The sequence below is a fragment of the Spodoptera frugiperda genome, chromosome 1, assembly GCF_023101765.2.
Source record: "Spodoptera frugiperda isolate SF20-4 chromosome 1, AGI-APGP_CSIRO_Sfru_2.0, whole genome shotgun sequence".
Lineage (NCBI taxonomy): Eukaryota > Metazoa > Arthropoda > Insecta > Lepidoptera > Noctuidae > Spodoptera > Spodoptera frugiperda.
This window is the reverse complement of record NC_064212.1, coordinates 1057941-1081093: the sequence shown is the minus strand read 5'-3', so window position 1 is coordinate 1081093 and position 23153 is coordinate 1057941. Positions and strand designations below refer to the sequence as shown.

Sequence of the window (23153 nt, the reverse complement as noted above, 5' to 3'; positions counted from 1 at the left end):
TAAGCCTAATTTAACCTGACCTACCTATAAAAAGTATGAAATAAAAAATTCAATTAAAAATTAAAAAAACCCCCGACATAAAAACTTAATTTCCCTTTAAAAAGTAAAAGATAATAAAAGAAACTTAATCTTAAAGTACCTAAGAATGTACTAATAATTCTAAAAAAAAAATACGTCTCGTTGGGGGACCGCATTCATACGGACTGTACACCGCCGCCCGCGCTTTACTTTAATGTTAACACCAAGCATGTGATACTTATGAACAAATCGTAGATAAGTAAAAAATAATTAGGAGCGGTCCCCCAACGAGACGTATTTTTTTTAGAATTATTAGTACATTCTTAGGTACCTTTTACTTTTTAAAGGTAAATTAATTAGTATCGAACTGATGCTTCCAGGGATTATCACAATCAAACACTTCAGCTTTATTACATTAGATTAGGCCTACCATCTTGATCCATTGTATCAGGTAATAAATAATGTCACGTAATAATAATGATTTCATGTAGTTAATTGTGCACAAAACTATTATCAAGAGGTCTTGGATCTGTACCAGCGCCTTTATCTAATCAGCATTTATCTCCAGGCCTTGACTGTCACATGTTTTGCCTGCAGACCGGCTCCAAACTACGATAATTTTGGACTCATCAACCGAAATAGAATTTACTGGATACACACATAATTGTAGGTTATGTTTGTAACTACGTTTACATGTGGTTTTAAGTATTTTTATGTTTCGTATTTTGTTAACTCTGGCTTATAATTTAAGTTTAAATAACTAGCAGATCCAACGCATCATATCGTATCTAAATGGATCTTCAAGAGATGTTTAAGAAATAACCAATTTCAATAGCACCTACCCCATTTGGAAGCACAATATCGTATGTTGTCACTGCACAAACCAAAACACCTCAGTTCAAATCATAACAGAATCTGGTATTCTACCGGTGGTACATCTGACACTGTTTTTATCCTCGCGTCCGCTACGACTAAGTTATTATAAATACTCTGCAAATAATGTGAGTGACTGCTCAAAATATCCGCAAGTTGACATTTTAGAGAGTACAACGACCTAACGACCGATAAAAGGATACGTCCTATTGTACAGACATGCATCACAGCAATTACAGGCTCTTATTAAGTTTACATTGTCTTACATAATGACCTTGCTCATCTTCTAGCTAGGTTTATTTTACTAGCTACAGGCCCTGGTTCTGCACGGGTGGTTTTTTCAACTTTCCCGGTTCGCCATTTTCCTTATAACAAGCAAAACTTTGTCCTGATAATAAAACAATAGAAACGAATTATTCAATTTGATTCAGTCCTTCGGAAGCTCTACCAAGACACATTTTTATTTCCAAAGATACATTTACATAATAGAATACATATAAATGTTTAATATTTTCCAATTCTTGCGTTCAATTAGGGGGTATAAGTGCGGTTGGAGGACGAAGTGAGCCCCGAAAATAGACTGTCGGTGCTTCTAAATTTTTGACCTTGTAACTAGAGTATTAAATTATGAAATATGAATAACCAATGTTCATTTTATTCCTGGGAGCCCGGCCATATTGAACAAACTTCTATTATACGTAGTTACGTGAATTTAAACATGTTTACATTTGATTTAGTTTTTATCTTTTACCTTTCCTTTGTCAAAAATGTCAATGTTTGTGTTTCATCTATCTTTATTGGTAGAATGTTGTATGTTTAGACGGGACTCGAAAAGGACAATGCCTTTATTGTCCTTTGATCCTTTACGATTGTGTAACTAATGCTTTATCAATAAGTTCTCAACCACCGATCATTGTCTGGTGGCCGGTATTCAAACAACTTTTCAGTACAGACGTCTTACGTAAAATTATTATCTTGAAGATGTTGTACCTACAGTTAGCTTAACTTTGCTTGTAACAAACAAATTGGAGAAACATATCACAACAAGCACTTTTAAAATGTTTTTGGGATAAGTACAGGAAGAAAGATTGTACAATATGCAACTGTATATAATAAAGCACAATAACTCAATTTGTATAGCTTTGGTGATGAGTAAATTAGAACGCCATGAGCATTTGGTAATATGCCAAAATGTGCTTAGACGATTTTCATTTACGATTATAGTTATGCTAAATGGATTTCCTTAACCTTGATGCAATCAATGCTAATGTTTATAATTTGCTAAAATCAGTTGGGAACTAGACAGACTCTATTACAACGCATCTCAAAGAGAAGGTGTATTGTAAGTTTTCTCTAATATAACCCTTTGTGATATGACTGTTATGCAACAGAATGATACATAACGCACAGTTCTATCCATAATCAAGCCGTTTCGTACGATAAGCCCTTATGTGACACGCGCCGGTAATTCAATGTAAATTAATAAACTAAACAAAGTCCTTCTAACTAAATCATTATGCAATAAAACCTTATTTGTCAATAGTTTCCAAGGTTAGGGTATATAAGGAAATATGTATAAATGCATAGTTAATCCTGTACTCATTACAATTCGAAACACACTGGGTTAGCTTCGCAGTTATTTGCAAATCTAATATGTATTCTGAAATTCGAGTTTAACGCCCGTTGTGAACTTTACAAGGCTATTATATTTACATTGAATTTAGTATATAGGGGTACTGTTGTAGATGTGTGAGTGTGTCTGCGGCGTACGCGCATTATTTTGAAGCATTCAGCGTTTGGTGTATAGGGTAGGGGGTCGCACGTGATTTTCGTAACTAATTACATACATACATAGTTTAAAATTGCGTAGCATTCTGGGGTAATTAGCAAGTCTGAATATTTTTTTTTTTCAACTGTAAGTCACACACAACTGCCAATGAATCCATCCTTCCTTACATTATGTAATTCAAACTTTATATATGTAGATGTAAGCACTAGTTCTGTCTGTTTTATCTAGCTATTTACATTACTAAGAATTTATGACTATTGTTGACAATAAATGAAGCTTATTTACCCGGAATAGGAAGTATTATGACTTACTACTAACGCTGTAGACACGTTCTGTTGTATACAATGTGATAGGCGTGGGACTTCTAACCCTTTAAGGCTGAGTACTACATCTAATTTTATCGACAAAAAAATAATATGGGGGTTGAACCCCTAATTGAAAATATAGGAAAATAGTGATTTTTTCGGTAAGAATAATTCATAAATTATTTTTTTCTCTTTTTTTGTTTCTACGACGCATACAACCTTTGATATCAAAAAAAGTAAAAAAAATATTAAAATGGCCATAATTTTTAGGGGAGGGGATTCGACCCCTTCGACCCAGGACTTTTGTCGTTAAAATTAGATGGAGTATTCAGCCTTAACGGGTTAGAAGTCTCGCCCCTATCACATTGTATAGATACAATTAATAAACAACAATCTGTGTCACTTAGAAGAGAGATTCTCACTTCTCAGTAAATATTTTAAAATGTTACAAGTCTCACATTAATTAGACTAATCGCTAAAATAATTTACTCATGCTCACTAACTACGAGCTTCGATCCTCCTTCCTTTGTTTGCCACAATGATCGAATCTAGGATTCGATCGTTGTGACACAAACAAACTTACTTAACATAAAGCAATTTACCTATACCGTAACTACTTTTTTTGAGCGGATAAAATTATCCAATGTCTTCTCTCGCCTTGGTTAAGGTAAGAGGGAGTGTCAGACTCTTACTGACTAAAAACCACTTCTGAAAAGTAAGTGCTGAAAAGTGAATATATTAATAGGATACACGTTCCTGTTCCCACAGAAGACAGGAGACGTAATAATATTATGTTATATTCACTTATCACTTACTTCGTCGCCTCAGCTACTCAAAATGTCTAATTTAAAGTAATTTGTTTACTCATACCAGAGAACATCACATTTCACTTAAATTTTGTCACTTTTCTCCCATTACTGACATGAAGAAGCCTCAATTATCTGCCTATATTACACCTATTTATTCAGAAAAGCCTAGAAATGCTATATTTATATAATGATGCGCAATTTGAGGAATCTCCTCCCAACACAAGATTAGTATTAAACAAACAAAACGACACAAAGATACAACTTTGTATAATTATTACGTAATTAGGAATCCAGTTCTAACTGCTATACAGATATTGGACTCGGTATGTAAGAACAAGACACGAAAATCAAACATTATCATGCGACTGAGTGTGTAAACTTGCTACTGAAAACTAGGGCTGGCAATCGGTTAAACGCAAAGACTTTCCTAAGACTAAGACTACATAAGACTAAAGTCTTGCCTAAGACTATACATATAAGCCCTATTTGAGTAAGACCAAATAAAACACATTACAAAGTCTAGCAAAGTATTTTAAGACAAATTATGGGAATTAAATAAGGGAACTAAAGTTGGTCTGCTTACATCTCCTAAACTACTGCTCCGATTTTGATGATTCAGTGCAGATGGATAGGTGTTTCTGAAGATAACCATATTTTTTTCCAAATAAAACCGCAAATGAGAATACTGCATTTGAATAAAAGTTAAGCCGTGCGCAAAAGTTATTTATATTTCAACAATTATCATGATACAGCAGATGTACCTAATACGTCAAGTTCATATCTGATATAATTTTATTTATAACACGATTGTGATCGGCTATTCGATATGAAAATTTGGACACACTCTGTTCCTAGGTGATGAAATCTTGCTTATCAATCTAATTGTGTTGTATAAAACAAACTGTATCTACTATACTACGTACTCCTTTTTAAAAAACCGGCTACACAGCTGTGGCTCCTCTGATGTTGCGGGTGTCCTTGGGCTTACCCACTTACCATCAGGAGACTCATCTGCTCGTTTGTCCCCTATTCAATAAAAAAAGCTTCATCGTCATCATTGTGAGCCCGTTTCTATCCGTTGTTGGACATAAGCCTTTCCAAGGTTGTGGCAATGAGATCAATCTTCAGAATTTCGGTCAGCAACACTATTTACCGACTGTCTTAACAAATGTACTAACAATGTAGACTTTGTTATGACACTAGTGGCTCTATAGAACTCAAACTATCCAGTTTATTCCTAAAGGTTCAAATTAATACTAGCAGACAACCTTGAAAGTTCTTCTTCAAAAGGGTCAGAATTCTATTACACCAAAGGGTTCTATACACTCTTACTAAGTTCCGTTGGTAACTCTAGTTTAAAGACTTTAGTCATATTAGGGTGTTACTAGATACTTAGGATTAGACTAGTTATTCCTTTTTTGTAAGCGTGTCTGTTGTTTGCTAAACGACAATGACTATTCCTTTTAGACAATGTTTAGATCACCGTCCTGTAGAAACGCTGAAATGAAGATATATTGATGTTGCTTTCGTAGGTGTTTAAATGCAAATTAAAAAGTTAATATCCGATTTTCGTATAGGCTCTCTTAAAGTACTCTTAAGGGTTCTCCCTTGCAGAGCATCACGGCAAAAAAAAAACATAAATCTCCTTTTATAAATCGAGTATAAAAAATCTGCATTATAAATTAGCAAAACCTCGTTCAGCCCTACACTGTTTACTTACCGTCGCAGGAGCATCTGCGTTACATTAGTTGCATCACAGCTACACGTGGCCGTAACTGGTTGTCATCAATTATGCTAGCCTTCTCCTTCCGAAGGTTACTCCATACGTAACTACTTATGACATGGGAAATTCATAGTATTTTGGACGAGAGATTAGATTTATCACAGCGATAATTTTCTGAAGTATCTCCATATCATCTTGTTTCGGTTGTATGACGTCCTTTACGTAAGATCTATACATAGTATAAAACAAAGTCGCCCATTTTGTCTGTATCCCTTCGTATGCATAAAACTTTAAAACTACGCAACGGATTTTGATGCGGTTTTCACTAATATATTTTCTCCGACAGGTTTTTATATATAATTGAAATCTTTTTTGGATGTTAGGTGAGTCATATTTCTCAGTAATCTCGTCTAGCCTGTAGAAAAATAGGAATTTAAAGTCCAATAATACACAAAATCGATCCCAGTACCGCGCATGCGACTAGTAGACCAACGAAGCAATCTCTTATCTTAAATCTAATATTTTCATAACGATCAAACTAAATAATGATAAAAGAAAATTCGTAGAAACATTTTCTGTGCTTTCTGTTTTTCTTTCTAGAATATTCGCTCAAAGAAAAATTGTTGAACAAAGGTTGTTGGTATATGGTGACTTATGTAAAATGTGCTGTCGGATTGTTTTGTCAATTATAATCCATATTTTCTACATAAAAATTGATATTATATTTCTCATAACATCTGTATAGGACTTTATTCGCTTCAAGTTCCAGTACCGCGCATCGACTACCAAATCTCTCTGAAACAAAAAACCTTGACACGTTCCTTAAACATTACTGTATTTTCACTTTATTTTTCAACATGACACATGGAAACTTCTTTTCAAAATCAATTCATTGGACACAACTAAATACCCTCCTCCTACTGAGTAAAATTTTCCAGCAACCCCGTTCCTACTTCTACTTTGAGACGGAGCCCCGGTAACCTTAGGTTGTCCGCAGCTCCGGATCGGCACAACTAAATACCCTGCTGCCCCATTTTGAAACTGTTTTTAATTTTTCACAAAAACATGACCTAAACAGATTAATTTGTAATCATTGCATCTGCATCACATGGTCATTATATTCACATTAAATACTGAAGTCAGTGGACCAGACCAAGGTCGGATGCTGGTTTCAGATAGATATTTGTTAGCCACTCGACATCTTGGCTATTGCCCAACATACATAATTACAATAACACAATTGTATATTAATAAAATGTCATTTTTGTTACAGGTAATGGATTTCTCTTCTATGCTGTATAATCTAACTTCAATTTAGTAAGTAGTTTCAAACGTAGTTAGTCATTAGGCATGTATCTTTGTCTCCGAACGTTTAAAGTGATGTTGTAGTATAGAATTATAGTTTTATGTTTGTTTGTAGTTAGTTTACGTTTCACTGCCTCAAGAGGCCCATGTTTCCTACAAATGTAATTATTATTAATAAAAAAAATAACAATAGAACACTTCTTGGCGCCAGATAATCTTGATTATAAAAATAAAAGTGTCGCAATACACAGGAAGCAACGTCACGACGGTAATGTTGTAAGATTCATCTTGTAAATTAAAATTAACAAACAAAGGCTTATAAACAATAAAGTATTAATCTCGGCGTATATCAGACAGCTATAGGGTCAATATTTGATAAGACAATAAGCGATAACTGCTGAAAACTGGTTCAAAACTTGTTTGTATTACAATGTATTGCTGGTAACAGTATTAAACAACCTAATTAATACATGGAGATAATTATTATAAAAAAGTAAATTTACGAAATGAATGCTGTCTCTAATGATAGTGTTGAAGATAATCTGAGATGGACAGCTGGTAAATCCCAATTTGTCAGTGACGCACATCGAAAACAAGATTGATAAAGAATCTTGCTCTTACATTCAGACCACCAGCTTTAAATATTTTTTTTTATAATTTGAGTTATGGACAGTTTAATTTTGACGTTCCGATATGATTTTTTTTGATGTTTTAAAATGTTGACTTTGATGTTCAAAGCTGCTATCAAATTCAGTAAAATAGCAAGTTAACTTTAAATATTTCCTTCGAAGACTACAATTTTTGATAATCAGTCGTTATATCCAAAATTCAGGAACCTTAATGGAAGCAACAGGTCCTAAAATCATTCGGATCGACTGTTATGACATATTGGACATTCATAAAAGATTAATTCATCTCAAATGTTTAGACAAGGGTCAGTCAAACATCCGCTGCTAAGTGGACTCTGAACTGATTAATGAGTTACACTATTAATCGTTCGTTATTGTCTTTGTCGGTCCCATTAGCCTGTGTACTTACTGATTGGCTCGGTTCAAATATTGAAATATAGAGCATAACATTGCTACTTCTATCCTGATAAAATTGGGTTGGAAAAATTCCTGGTACCAAGAAACCTTTATGTTATTAAAAACAATACGGTTTTATGTAATTTAAACTTCTGCGTTTCACAATTTACTTCTTGCTCGAGATCACCAGAAGGTTGGCCGTGATCAATAAAAAACTAATGCAGTAAGTAGCAGTCTACAGAATATCAGAAAATAGCAATCAATTCTTAAGACACATTACTCTCTTCTCTCTCTTCTTAACCATCACTGAGTTTATTATTCTGGATTAAGGACCAAAAGCAATAATACAATTTAAATGCCTCATTCATATTCATACAGATCGCGCGATGATGCGAATATAAGACATAAGGTTATCGTAAACGTGAGTAGATACGGCTAGGATATAACTGTTGGTATGTTCGGTGTCCTACTTGCAGGCCACTATCCTGAGATGGAAAATTTTAGTGCAACCCGATTGCATGTTTGAGAGAACAAAGCCAAAATAATCAAAGATTTCTTCTTGTAATTCTTCTGAAGTAATTTAATGGTGATGTGATTTTTAATTCGGTGTCTAATGGTAAACGCCTCCGTTCCTTTTATATCATTTTGCTAAGAGTATGTTTTAAGGAGGGAAAATCATCCAATGACTTTTCTTGCCTTGGGCGAGGCGAAAGGGAGTGTCAGATTCTTACTGACTAAAAACTATCCCGTTCCTACTCCTGCTTTTCGAGCCGGAGCCCGGTAAACCGCAGGTAGTCCGCAGCTCGGGATTTGCTAAGAGTATAGGGATGCAAAATCCAATAATAAGTACTTGGCATCGAATACGAAACTTCATGCTTGGTCATCAGGCGTTCACTCCAAAAACGAAGCATCAGATAAATCTGTAGACACCACACCGATCTGATCTTTTGAGGTTATCAACCTGCGTACTATTTAGTTTCCTTGTTCTAGAACATTTTGTTTAATCCATCACGTTGCTCCAACGTGGTCGTTACCACAACTGGCCCCACGAGTTGTCTAGTGTTACATAATGTCATTAGCACGCACGCTGTAATTGTGATAGATAAGTAATAGTCACCGCATTACCGTAGCGTAGTAAACAAGATCTCCTCGCCGCCATACTGTAATCCCCGTATTCTTTGACCGACTTCCTCATAATGATGACTGAGATGATTTTAATATAAAGAAAGATGAAATAAATACAAATATTTTGGATTGGACTCTTCCCTCCTGGCATTTGTCCAACTAGGTTAGGGCCGACCCAGTCTTAATCAGTTTTGTTTTCTTTTTTCAATATTTTATACCTTGACAGATCTTTATTGCATTAACTTATCTATAATGTAATCAAAGTGTGTAACACTAGTTACTTCCTAACAAGAGGCTACCGGTAGTAAGGTATTCACAGGCCAGCATTGTGTAGTAAACAAGTAGACGTATTGTATTAACGTTTTTGCATACAACAACGTACAATGCGTGCTAAAACCAATGCCTTCAGATCGTTAGTTGATACGAACGTTTCCTGAATGTGGCGCTATTCAAACGCTGTTTCATACTTTTTGTCAGCAATATCATTTTGTAAACAAATGTAAGATAATTTCGAACCCATATAAGAGGATGTTAAGATTTTTTACTTGCTTAAAATTCACTAAGAAATTAATACAAAGTACTTTTAGCCGGTGACGCATTTATTTGGGACAACTGACTAATTTACTCAGCAATTTCAAAAGATTTAAATTCGCGTAGTTCCCCGACACGTCAGCCGGCTCGCAAGTTAATCACTTTACTGGATTGTAGACTCGAAACGCGGACATCGCGTGCATACTGAGAACAAACAAGAAATAACGTAAATAAATTACAAAGTCCCTTGCGTAGTACACTTTCAATACGCGTAAACAACTCTTGAACTTAGCCAAGTTTTATTATTCATTTTAATGAGTTTGATTGAAGCGAACTTGCTAGCTGATTTGCAAGTTTTTGCACCACTGTATTTCTCTCTAGAAAGATCTCTTTGAAATTATTCATTGACTCTTTTCGTCGAAAGCTTATGAAAATGAAGCTAATTTGTTTTAATTTCTCGGTTGAACGTTTTCCAAAGTACAGATTTGTAGTCAATTTGTCGAGTAAGATCAAGTTGTTCCCCAAGCCGGTATTACTTTACATTATCGTAATTTAGATGAATGGCTAGGAGAGCCGTGCCCACCGCTTGCTTCTTGGAAAAACGTCGTATAATGCCTGATAATGGCATCCCCTACGTCACGCAGCTGCGGTTTTCGCGCAATTATCTCCAATTAAATTTATATAATGGTGTTTACCTCATTCCTACGTTGTGTTCAGTTTATGTTTCGCCACCGATGCGACAACTTCGGTGTGGCGTTTGTTCCTTGTGTTATATGGTGTTTCTTCCAGTACACTTAGTGTAATAGTGATATTGTTTTAAAGGACTGTTGGACTCTTCATTGAGTGCTTCTTTCCCTTCATCGGAATATTTGTGAGTACCATTAACATTTATGGATTCAACAATGTCCTCAATTGTATATGGATCTGGCTGAGTTACGACTCTGGTGCCCGTATTGCGTTTGTGATTTAATGCATTTTCAAAATATTTTCCTTGTAAACTAGTTAATTAGATTGTTGTTAACATTCTGGGTAACGATAAAATACTATCTGTATTTTCCGATGGCACTCTCAAAATGAAAATATGACAGTAGGTATATATTAAGTAGTTAATGTTGTTTCTCGTCGCCAGACATTTCTTTAACAGTACATCTATCCAATTATCTTAACGATATCCAATTATTTTCTCTAATTACCACAATTCCTATAACTGCTCTCAGCATTTTGTTCTGCTAATTAGAACAAGTTGTGTTAAACATTTTTCTAGATACTCTACGTACTGGTTGTAAAAATGTTTATTACGTTTAATGATCTTTATACGATACATAATTCTGTTTGTTTATGAGGCAGACATGCATCTATGCGGAGTTGACAAGTTCATTACATGTTATCATAATGTAAACATTCTAGATATTAATAGTTTTATACAAGGCGACTTGTAACCGTCTGCTGTGTTATTTTCAGTTACCGCTGTGATTTGTTTCAATTATTCATTTGAGTAATTTTTCTTTTACTCTGTTTTAATGGGTACATCATTATGTACCATATTGTGATCTATGTCAAAAGGAATGACACTATTTTTCTAGTTAGCATTGTTATTAAAAATAGGTATTAAAGAAAACCTTGACTGCTAAGACAAGTTCATTGTTTACGATAGTACTACGAATAGTAATACCTACGTAGATGAGCGTATTTTTATCAAATAAATACAAAACAATACAAACATTCATCAACTTTACCCTTTTACTATAGGTAGATGCTTTTGTTTACTATCAAGAGCATGTTCTTGTTTTACATCAGTCTAGCCGAATCTCTAATAAAGTGATTTAGACTTTGTCCGTCAACACGACTGGCCTTGATACCTATGACGTCATACGAAGGATAACATACATATTACTAATTTCGCAAGAATCAGTATCGCGTCAGTACGGCATTAACATTTTCTGTGCAATGTAAAACTGCCTTTAATTACCATTAATTTTATATAACTCTGCAAGAGAATCGCTTAGCAAGGTAATCATGAATCATGGTCCTGTGGTCAGTAGGTCTATTTTCGTATGGCTCCACGATAAGCGGGGTTTATACGCTTAATTATTATTTTCGTGGTAGGACATAGGTTTTTACTGAAATCGAGGTACATGTGTGCAAAAAGTTATGCTAATTCATTGTGTCTTGCGTGATGTCTTTACAAGTGCAAGACGCAAGAGGTTTTTTATTGCTTCTCCTTTGTATTTATTTTCAGTTTCAAGACAATCTAATCTTTATTTAATAACAACTTAAGGTTCAAGATCAAAGATGCCTTACTTTGTCAAAGAATTGTCTAGTCTTCTATCGTTTCATTTAAAAAAACATTTCGTATCTCTAAACCTAATAGCCCTAAAGGTCTGAAAACTGGTCGTTTCATTCGAGTTTCGTGACCAAACCAATTAGTGTCCAAATGACTACTATTAAACGGACATCTGTGTAGTTTTGTTGTCACCTTCCTATTAAAAACCTTTGTGCCGGCCCATTGACCTTCCTACTCTTGTCAGTCTCAACAGCTTTCATTGAACACTCGTACTTCAAATGTAAACTACAATAATCATATTATGTACGTATGTTAAAAAGAAAGGCTTTATTTAAGTAAAAAACCAAAGGGGTGAGGTTATTGTAGATATATTCAGAGAGCTGTACCCTTAGTATGAGTTTGCTTTACGTTTAATCTAGTCAAAACGAGAGCGCGTTCGGTGCTTTGATTGGTTGACTTATTCGAGCCGGCCAATCAGCGTCGAACGCGCTCTCGTTTCAATTACTTTAAATGTAAATTAAACTCGTACTAAGGGTATAGCTGTCTTTGATTATATCTACAGTACTGACACTTTGTTAGTTTTTTACTTAACGACCAATAAAGTGTGTTTAATCCAACCAAAATCTACCCTTTGGTTCATAAGTCCATGACAGATTATGACTAAAATTGGGAACATGAGGCTTTCTTACTCATTTACTACTTAATACTTTACATATTTTGTACTTTGTACCCAGAATCGGGGTTACAAGCAGTAGGTAGAGGTAAAATGTTTCAAGTAGGTAGAATACATAGCCTGCGGTTAAATCGCGACCAGAGACCATCCAGTGGCAGGAAATCGAGTGTGTTAGCGATGTTATGTCATTTTATACTCTGCACTGTATGGGGTTCAGGTCTAGTAAACAATCATTGAGTAGGTTATATCGAGTTCTTATTGTTATACTTTTGAATTGGTGGAACGTATGATCTGATATAAATCTGTTTTGAAAAGACGTAAAGATAGATCAAGGTAAAGTTTTGAGTTTTTGACAAAACATAATTGTGTTACGATGTTTTTACCCCTGAACAACCACTCTCAAAAAATCAGACAAAATGGTCAACTGTTTAAAAACCCTCTGTAATACTGTTTAACTATCCTCAAATTCCAAACCCCTAAAAGGCCGGCAACACACTAGTGCACCGCCTCTGATACTGTGTTTCAGGGTGTCCATGGCAACAATGGCGAAAATTTTTGGAAATAAAATGAAGCGTTGCTTACCATCAAGTAATCCGTCTGCTCGTTTACCGGCTTATACCATAAAAATCCTTCTGAGTCCCAGCTATTTCGGTGTTGTATCAATAGTTTCACATTGGACAGACATTCCTGATAAAATAAAGTTAATTGTGAATTTCATAACTACAAGTTTTAATCGCATAATATAATTTCTTTTCAGTAAAAGTAGTTCTTGCTGCGATTATATCTTGGCCTTGAATACGACAAGGCTGAAATATACTTGCATTGTTACGCAATCACTGTTTACCTGCCAGTACATTGGCTGCCATCGACTTAGGAAACCCATTTCCTTAAGTTGACTCATAATACCAAGACGTAGGTTCAGTTAGATAATAATTAATAATCTACAACTTACTAGTTACTTTATGTAGGTATATCTTTACGCTATCATATATTATGTCAGTGTAAATGTAAGTACCTCATAAACTTAGGTTATGGCTCTTAAAATACGACTATAGCCTTTGTACAATATTTTATGCAAATCAGTAAGTATTGTTTGTTGCAAAAATGTCTTCACGATACAACGTAGTGGGGATATCGTACAAATTCCTACTGTCTCTTTCGCACTTTTTGATTTTTATAGTTTTGACGTCACTATCTGTATTGTGCATCTCTTTTCTGTTGGCTGGTGGTGGAAAGCCATTTTTGTGTATTTTATGGTCTTAAATGTACCATTATTGGTTTTCAATTCATGACCTAGCTACCATACCATATGTCTTTTTAATGAAGTGGTGCCAATATTACAAAGAAGTCCTTTGCCAATTAATTAAATAATGTAAATATATACTTGTTGTTTGTATACCTGGCTTGACCAAGTGTTTCATACATCTGTGTAACACTTTTTGTACGTCCACCTGCTCATGTTTTATGTTTCCTTAATCAAGTGTGAAGTCTGGCTTTAATAAACCCTGACTGTTCGTCTTTACCTTCAAAATAATATATTACTTACGTCTGTGGCTCATTTTCAAAAAACAATACTTAATAATTAATGGGTTCTCGCAAATTAACTTCAAACTTAAAGTGATTCATCATTATCGCCTGAAGACGTTCAACTCTGAACAAATATCTATATCCTCTTACAAATCCTCATAGTCCCGACTCATGCCAATCGCCTCTGGGATCGCAATAAGATCATCAAAATATAGCGGTTGCTGCTGCCCATCCTTTAGTAGCTTGTTTACAGTTTTAGTAGATACCCCAAGTCCAATTTAATGACTTTGATTGTCATTGTCAGTTACCACTCCATCATAGCTTGATCTAGTATCTGTCCTCACCTAATCATGACTGCCATTATCCAAGTTAAATACTATTTCGATATCACCTTGCTCCAAATGTTAGATAAATGGAGCATCCGTGACGTCTGACCGTCTGCACCATATACTGTTACAATGGAATCTTTGACTGATGCAGAAGTTAAAATTGTACGAGGAAAACTGGCGATGCAACGGGCGTGGATATGTGTGGGATAACTATCTGAAAGCTAGAATTATCTTAGCTGTTTATTTCTAGCATTGCTCGACTTCAAGCACTTCTCCATTATATGCCAAAAGTGTTTTAGACATGACCTTTGATTGAGATATACGGAACTGATTGAACTGATTTGTGTAATTAAAAAAGGCTTTCCCGGTCTGTTTTGTATAGTATTTCAAAATGCTGGCAACGCATTTGTAATTCCATCTGGTGTTGTGTTTGGTTGATGTCCATGAGTGGCACTGGTTGCTTACCATGTTCATAGACGGCATCTGGTCGCTTAGCATCAGGTGATCTGCCAGCACGTTGGCTCTCTATTCCCCAAAAAACATTGCTAGTCCATTTTCACCACAAAAATCCTCGATATTTTTATTTCCAAGTGTCCAAAGCTTTCTCTTCATGTTTTAATTATTATCTTTTGATCAGCAGACCTATTCCAAGGGATCAACGAAAAGAATTAATGGCCTGTGACATTAATTGTCACATAAAATGTAGTTGGAAGTGTCGGCTAGACATAATAAAATTACCGTTTGTCTGAGCGTTTATAGCCACAATAATGGTAGAAAATCCTTCGTCATATTTCAGATTTATTTGTTGTTGGTGTGTTAAATTCGCATATAAATTATATGACATGGAATTCAAGTGGTGACTGGCTGCTTTATTTTTCCCAAAATCGTGGGTTTTACGCACTTTTATGTGTTTTTTTTTATTGAATTGCGTCAAAAATTGGGTGATGTCATGTTGGGTCTAACTTAAAACCTATTAATTTAGCATTTTATTTTCGTTTACTTACAAAAGCTTGCCTTTTCTAGTTTTTTACTGAAAAGCGAGTGCATTATTTTGTGAAGTACCGGTCTATCTCAGGACTTATATCTTTTTTCAAATTGTCTTATTAAACGAGTACGTATTAACATTATATTTTCTTCATTCTACCTACACAGTACAGTTGTACTCTACCCAAATATCACCAAAATATCAGTAGGCCTGACCTCTCAAGATTCGTTGACCCACGGCCTCATAGTCCGCGTTTCACTGCAACACTCGACCGTACCATTAATTTGTTTAGTCAAGCTGTAACTTATAAGTTGTATCATCAATTTGTGACTGACACACAAATATTTTAAGGTTCCGTAGACAAATGGCAAAAAACGGAACCTTTATGTTTTTTCTATCCTACCTATTTAATAATTTTTTTGCGGTTTAATTTTTGTTATTCTTATGCCTAAAATGCTAAGATAAATTGGATATTAGACACGGTTTTAATCTTTTTGCACGATCGATAGTCTATACTTACGTTTACTAGTCGTAATTTAATAAAAACCAGTCATAGTATTTTTCAGACGGTTTCGACTAAAAGCCATGTAGAGTTACATAATGACAAAACAATCGTTATTTATCGTTGTCTTAATCGATATCCTAAATCGATTTGTGAATGGGGAAAATAAAAATGTGATTATGTCTCCAAATTTTTTCCTGTTGTATTGTATGCTGTTATCTTTCTTAGTACAAGTTGTATTGATTGATAATATATACCTAATTCACATTTGTCTATCTATTGAATGTAACGTAATTTTTATTTGTGACTCTAATCGACGTTTTAATGTTTTATAAACAAATGACGTTTATGTCATGTGATCGATAATAATTTGTATATGAGTTTTTAAAGATAAGTTCAGTATTTTTAATCAGTCACTGAAAAGCGAGTTTATAGTAATGACCATTTGTGTAAGGTCTAGTAAATAAATTAAAGTGTAATAACTGAAAATGAAATGTATTCCCAAATGTTAAAGTACAAAGTCGAAAAATCATGCTGCCAAACATTAGCAGTTTTAAGCTATTTCATATTTAAATAATATTTAATAGGTAATGTCTGAGTCTACTGCGTAAAATACGCCCCAAAAATAAGTTGTTATGACGGCTCTTTCTCATAAAAATTATAATATTAAAATCCGTCTGAGTGATACTTCATCTTGATTCTAAAATTATTTGAAAATCCCACTCGAGACAGAAAAACATCTTTGAAACAACTTAGAATAAAATCGAGACAAAAAGCTTACAGCCATCAACGAGCATAAATAACTATATCGTTTCTTACTATAATTGACCGCAAGAATTCATTAAGTGCACGTTATTATTGTAAATAACACCGTAACGTTTTTAAATTAAGGTTTATAATGGTAGTTTATCGTGGTGGGTTTTCCTCGAGCATCGAAGGTGAGCAAGGGTTGTCGTGCGTCACAGATGCAGCGAACACGGGCCAACCCTTCGATTCGTTGGAATTGTAACAAGACAAGTGTGGCAACCTTGAATTAATCACTGTATCACAATTATTATTATTTCTTTTTTGTGACATAAATTACGGGTTGTTCGAGATTGTGTGTGACTTTCAAGTCTATTCGCTTACTAGAAGTGTTTTTTTTTTTGTAGTTCTTTGTAATTATTTGCAATAATTAGTAGTTGCGTGTTCGTAATAGAATGGAAATTGTGAAACTCCAAAAACATATTTTTCATCTAAAAATAGTTTATCTACATACTTTTTAAAGACAAGTTTCAAAGTCAAAGTTATTTTTAACAATCGCTCAGATATAAATAAAATAAAATAAAAATATGTATGTTTATTGCCAAAAAAATTTATATTACATTTTTATATGGCTCTAGACCCCATATTAGGATTCCCTATGTCATGAGACCTACGTAATGCAATAATTTAAAACTTAAAGTTCAGTTATTACAAATGTGCGTCATTCGTCTCATTTTTACCTCGGTTAAGATAATACGTAGAACCCTTCGATAACAAAGTCAAAGTAATACGCATTTATTTCAATGATTAATCCTTAATTAGGTACTTTTGAAACGGTAAATTGAATTGTTCGTTAGTCTATTTGTCAGTGAAGGTGTTCGTTCCAAAGTGTAGCTTCGAACGAACAAGAAACACCATTAAAAAAATTACAATCAAGTTTTTTCAAAACACATCAATTATAAGTTATGCAAATTAATTCAGGATTAACTACGCTTACGTCTTGTTTACACAATGTAATTATGGCGGCGAGTTTATAAATAACTTGAGAAAAACCGATTCGATCTATATTTAGACTCGTTTTGCCAAATTTTAATGTCACAATATGACCCTTTACGTATTTATATATTTTATACATAACTGGTTCTTAATACCAATCATTTATTTTTAGCTTACGTTTATCGTAAAGGTGCACATACTGCTATACTCAGATACATTTAATGAATACTTAAACTATTCCTTAGTAACGGTTTTGTATCGACAATCGGTAAAGGAGAGGGTTAAGTAACCATTAAATTACTCTGAATACGGCGATAGTGTATATTATATAAAGACATTCACGGAATTTAATCCCATGAAAGCAGAATAACAGAAATGCACATTTCTTGAAATCAACCCACGTTTCGCCAGTTATGTCTGAAGTTCTGTAAACCAAAACACTATTTTAAAGTTCTTGATGCTACTGCATTTCAAAAATTCAATAATCAAATTCTCGAAACCTTAAAACATGGCTAAATCACTGAAAAAACTAAATTACCTACCTACACACACAAAGACTTAGTGTGACGTAGATTCAATTTTAATAAAACATATTTTGTATTCGCACAAAAAGCTTCGAGAATATTTTTCGAAAAACAAAATGGCCTTCGCTAATGTTGATTCGAAGAATTTGGTTTTATAATATCGTGTTTCGTGACCTCTGAGGCTTTTTAATAGTTTTATTAATTTTACATGCTTGATACTAGTTTATTCAAAAACTTATTCGTATACTAGTATTTGCATCAATATCAACATAAAAAAAGATTCCGGCCGAATTGAGAACCTCCTCTTTTTTGCGAAGTCGGTTACAAGATATTAGGCGTATGCCGTAAAGAGAAACTACAGAACCTTCTAACATCGTTCGTCAATGCTATCCAAAAAGCATGCAGGTAAAAAGAAGTCCTCAATGTGGTGATTTTGTGGCCTCTATAATCATCAGGACAGCCACGATGACACAATATGTCCACTGCTGAACATAGAGATCCAAATCCGCCTGGTCCAATCCGGTTAAAAGCGGTTGGTTGGTTAAAACTTGCATCTAGCGGTTCCCTGTGTCATTTATCAGTACCGGCTGTCTGCTGGTACTGGTGCTATGGCGCTCTCGTTAAAGCAAACTCGTACTAAGAGTACAGACTATCAACTGGTGGCACTTTAATCCTTATTCTTAGAGTAATCATAATTTCAAAATCCCTCACATTGTTAACATTTCCAATTATATAGTAGAAATACTTAACGAAAACAATAAAGGAGAATCCATTATTAACCTCCTTTATAAAAATATTGAGTTATTACAAAATATAATTGCTTTTTGGAGCGTGTAAGTTATCAGAGTGTAATTAAGTACGGAGGGAAAGGGCTATTAGTGCCCTACTACTGTCTATAAGAGTTGAATAAATATGGCCTCCGCAATTTTGTAATTCATTCTCATTTCCATCGTTACTTGGTATGGTTTTAGATTAAATCTCTGTTTATTTCTTCTGTAACACTGTTCTTACCAAATGAATATTAAAATTATTATTTTGGCTCGAAAGTGGCTCTTTAGTAGCTACGAAGCTTACTCACGTAACTGTTTGACGAGGAACTCGAATAGTTTTTACATATATGAGAATGATGAGAGTATGACCCTCTATCATGGCTTGAAACTAGTCGAGTTGGTCGTCAAACAGCTACGTAATAAGCCGATGATAACATATTAATTAATTTAGTATGTCTCACGTAACTTTCTGTTCAGAACAAAATCAGAAGGGCTTTAATTTGTCTCATATTTATACTCACCTCAACTTCTAAAGTAACATTACTAAGTACTAGTTCTATAACTGTGGTGGATTAAAATTCTCAAATATTTAGTGCAGTGGCAAGTTCTCAACAATTCGTGCCATGCGCTTGCCGATATTTCACGAGGGTTCATTCAAGCCGTGCCAACACGCGCCTCTATCGAACTTTGCTTTCCATCGCACACACAAACACATTCATTCCACACTTTTTGTACACTAATATGGAAATTAGCTTAGAAATCGTACGTAAAATCCAAACTATTTAATCATCAGCCAAAAACCCACTACTCAGACTAGAAAAAAACTAGTCGGACCAACTGGAGCAGGCGAAACAAACACTATAGCCAAAGCCGACACTACGCCAGTCTCAACAACGTGTTTACTTTTATTTATAAATGCAAATTCATACCGCTTCGCTATTTCCGTACTACCACGTTGTTCTAATCTTGGCACGTCAACAAACCTAAAACTTGTAGCGAATTAAAAGATAAACCTCATAATTTCACATTAAACTCTATTCCCAAACTAATATGAGCCATTTTTCAACGCGTTTCCACGTCCAGTCCGCATAGCGTAGCGCTGTAACCGCGCAAGATTCGTCTTAAATATTTTTAGAATGCAAAAAATCATTGTTATAGTAGCAAAACATGGACGAGTTGAATACGAAATGAAGCTTTAATACATAGCTGTAAGATTTATTGTTGAAGAGGGAATTAAATCTAACAACTTAATGTTTGGTTACTAGAAAAACCGTGCATAAAAGGCAACTAGCTGTTTTGTTCCGAATAATTCAGTTGTTTGTTAGAGAAGCTATTTTTAGCTCGTTCATAAAAATCTCGGTAATCTTCAACATACCTATGGTGTTTTTCTTGGCTTTAAAATTAACTATTTATCCGAAAAAAAAACTGGCGTCAAAATCCTCTGTGAGAATGAAGTAGTAGAACTAGTGAGAAACTATTGTCTCAAGGACAATTTATTTAGCAGAGTACAGTGTGAAAAGGACGCCATTATCTATTAGTTATTGGGTTATAACTTGATCGTTGTTAGTTTGCATTTCATTGATAAGATTATAATCGTTGTCAGTCGTGTGTCGAGTGCCTCTTATCAACATCAACTACTCTAACGTGAAAAATGCACTTGGAAACGTCTTCCATACATTGGAGGCTAATGTAACTTTTTAATTAGATTACGTTTATCGCCATTATCATATAATATGACGTCGTCACTTTAAAAATAACAATTGTAGTCTATTTTTAAAACATGAGAACTTAGTCTTTGACCCTTTTAATCAGAAGTGACGTAAATCATAATCGTTTTAAGGTTCGCGAATCCCCTTTTTTGTAGCGAAGGTGAGTTTCTTATTCAGCCAATTGAGGTCTCATGGTTATGATTGCAGGTTAAGCAAGTTGTTTGTTAAAAATACGTATAATTATTGTAAAGCGGAGAATTTGTATGACGTGGTGAGAGGCGTTCGGTCCCAACGTCATAAGGTTCAACGCACTCTCTTGATATGTCGTCGCAATCGATTAAATAAACAAGCGCGTCTGCATCGAATCGATACCTAAGTTGCACCCACCACTATTGCTGGAATGTTATTTTTGTTTTTAAGCTGAATGCCTAGAGCTTTCCATCGGTATTTTACGTCTTTTTTATGTCTCATAACAGGCAGACGATCACGAATTATAGTGTCTATAGATAATCATAACATTTTCGAGAAAATATCCACGTTTGAAACAGCAAGACACGTTGCATTGCATTAGCAACCGTAATTTTAAAGCAATTGGGTAAAAATAGCAATGGCAGTTTTTACACCAATCTCTGTTTGAAATAATAGGAAAAGCAAACTCACAATAAATCCCAGAATTGCTTTAGCTTACAGTCACTAGGTTAATGAAGGCCATTGAATATCAACGCACGTTCGATTCCTAGCATTTGCAATAGGCTGCACAGCCGATACGGCAAAGAAAAACAATCCATTGTTGTAGCACACAAGTTCGTGATGGGGTGAACACGCGCATAAATAATTATTGAATAACAATGTTAATTACTAATTACTCATTACTTACGCACAATTACTGCTAACATACATACGAGTACTATAATCAATAGATGATTGATTGATTTTGCCATATATGGTAAAGGGCAGTGCAACAAAATAGTAGAAGCATGAGGATTAAAGAAATCAGTAGGGAATATACCTAGAAATCCTTTTAGAATACTCTCTAAGTGTGGGAGAGCCATGCTTCGGCACGAATGGGCCGGCTCGACCGGTGTGATACCACGGCCTCACAGAAAACCGACGTGAAACAAAGCTTGCGTTGTGTGAGTGAGATTATCGGAGGCTCAATTACCCCTCCCTACCCAATCTAGTTTCGGATGTCCATGGGCGGCGGCGATTGGTTACCATCAGTTGATCCGTCTTCTCGTTTACCGGCTTATACCATAAAAATAACCATTATACTACATTTTTTCTTTCGAATTTCGTGTCTGTCTTAAAGTTTCAACCGGATTGCTCCGATCGTGACCACAAAACTGATTTAGTATCAATTCAAATGAAACTTACACCTTTGGCTCTGCATTCGTTCCGCATAAATGTACACTCGCCACAATCAAAATGGCGGATGCATCATATCGCTGAAACCAGAAGATTGATGTCCAAACATCAGTCAGGTCCATCAAGTCTTTTACAATGATTCTGCATTAATAATAAAAGGGTTATTCACCCCCAATGTTATTAATAGTCCATAATTTTGTATTTAGCAATTCATTACACGATTGTATTTTTTCTGTCTTATTTTAAGAAGATGATTGCACAAAACAATGTTATTTTTCGATCAAGTTCTTATGAACTTGAACCTTGTTCAATGTCAGAGAAAAAAAAGTATTCACACACAGCCTATTTGTTTTCTTCGCCTGTCTTGCGAATAATAGAAATCAAACAATGCTGCGATACTGACAGCGGTCGGACGTAAACGAGTAATCGATACCACTTCAAGTGAAGTGCAACAGAATCGAATTACAATGCCCTGACTTGGTACCACACTTGTATTGTATACTGTTGAAACAGAATCTAGAGTTGCTATGCTATGGACATAGATAAAATGGACTTTATGGAGGGTTATTAAAACCTTTATAAAATATTGTTAATTAACTATTTAAATTTTCTTATAATTAATTAGTATAGATAATAAATAATACATAACTGTTGTCAAAATAAACACAAATGGTACGAGGTGACTGGTATGTGGCCCTAATCAAAGCATCAAGGTTCCGGTAAAAGTAAGGTTTGTGGCGAACCGGATCATACCGGAAAAATCAATACATGTCACCGAAACAATCTGATTGTAACCTGTCCGGTATTCGTGGTATGGTCATTCCTATAAAACCCTCGAAATGTTAAATCTGGAAAATTCTGAAAATTGATGCCATCGTAAAGTTTGCTTTTGAAGGCCATCCATTAAAACGGATTCTTACTAAAAGGATGTTACTAGGAAAATGTAACATTTTATAAATATATATTATCGTTGTAATATTTTAGTACAAAACAATGATAAGATCTCCTTTATTTAGCGCCACAATACATTTCATAATTCCCTAAAACCATGACCAAACCAAACGTGGGCTATAACAAAGCTATAAATTGTTCTTCCTTCAGTTTTCCGCCTTCCTGTTTTCATTAATTACCTAAATATTCCACGTACTTATATTAAAGCGGCTTCACATCACATGAGTGTTTTTGTTATGAAAGAAAACAATCCTACGGTATTCCAATTAAGGGAAACGCGGCACATGGGAC

At 34.7% G+C, this 23153-nt stretch overlaps 1 protein-coding gene across 6 annotated transcripts in view; it reads left to right on the top strand.

The window, feature by feature from the left end:
- The window catches only part of LOC118273236 (nuclear factor of activated T-cells 5), a 76368-nt gene that overhangs the window by 15850 nt on the left and 37365 nt on the right, over window positions 1-23153 (top strand). The window contains exon 1 of one of the 6 annotated variants that reach the window (XM_050695851.1): window positions 10209-10374. The exons of the other annotated variants lie outside the window; for them this stretch is intronic. The gene's annotated coding sequence lies outside the window, so the exon portion shown is untranslated. Of the gene's footprint in view, window positions 1-10208; window positions 10375-23153 lie in introns of those variants that run through there. 6 annotated transcript variants of the gene reach the window in all.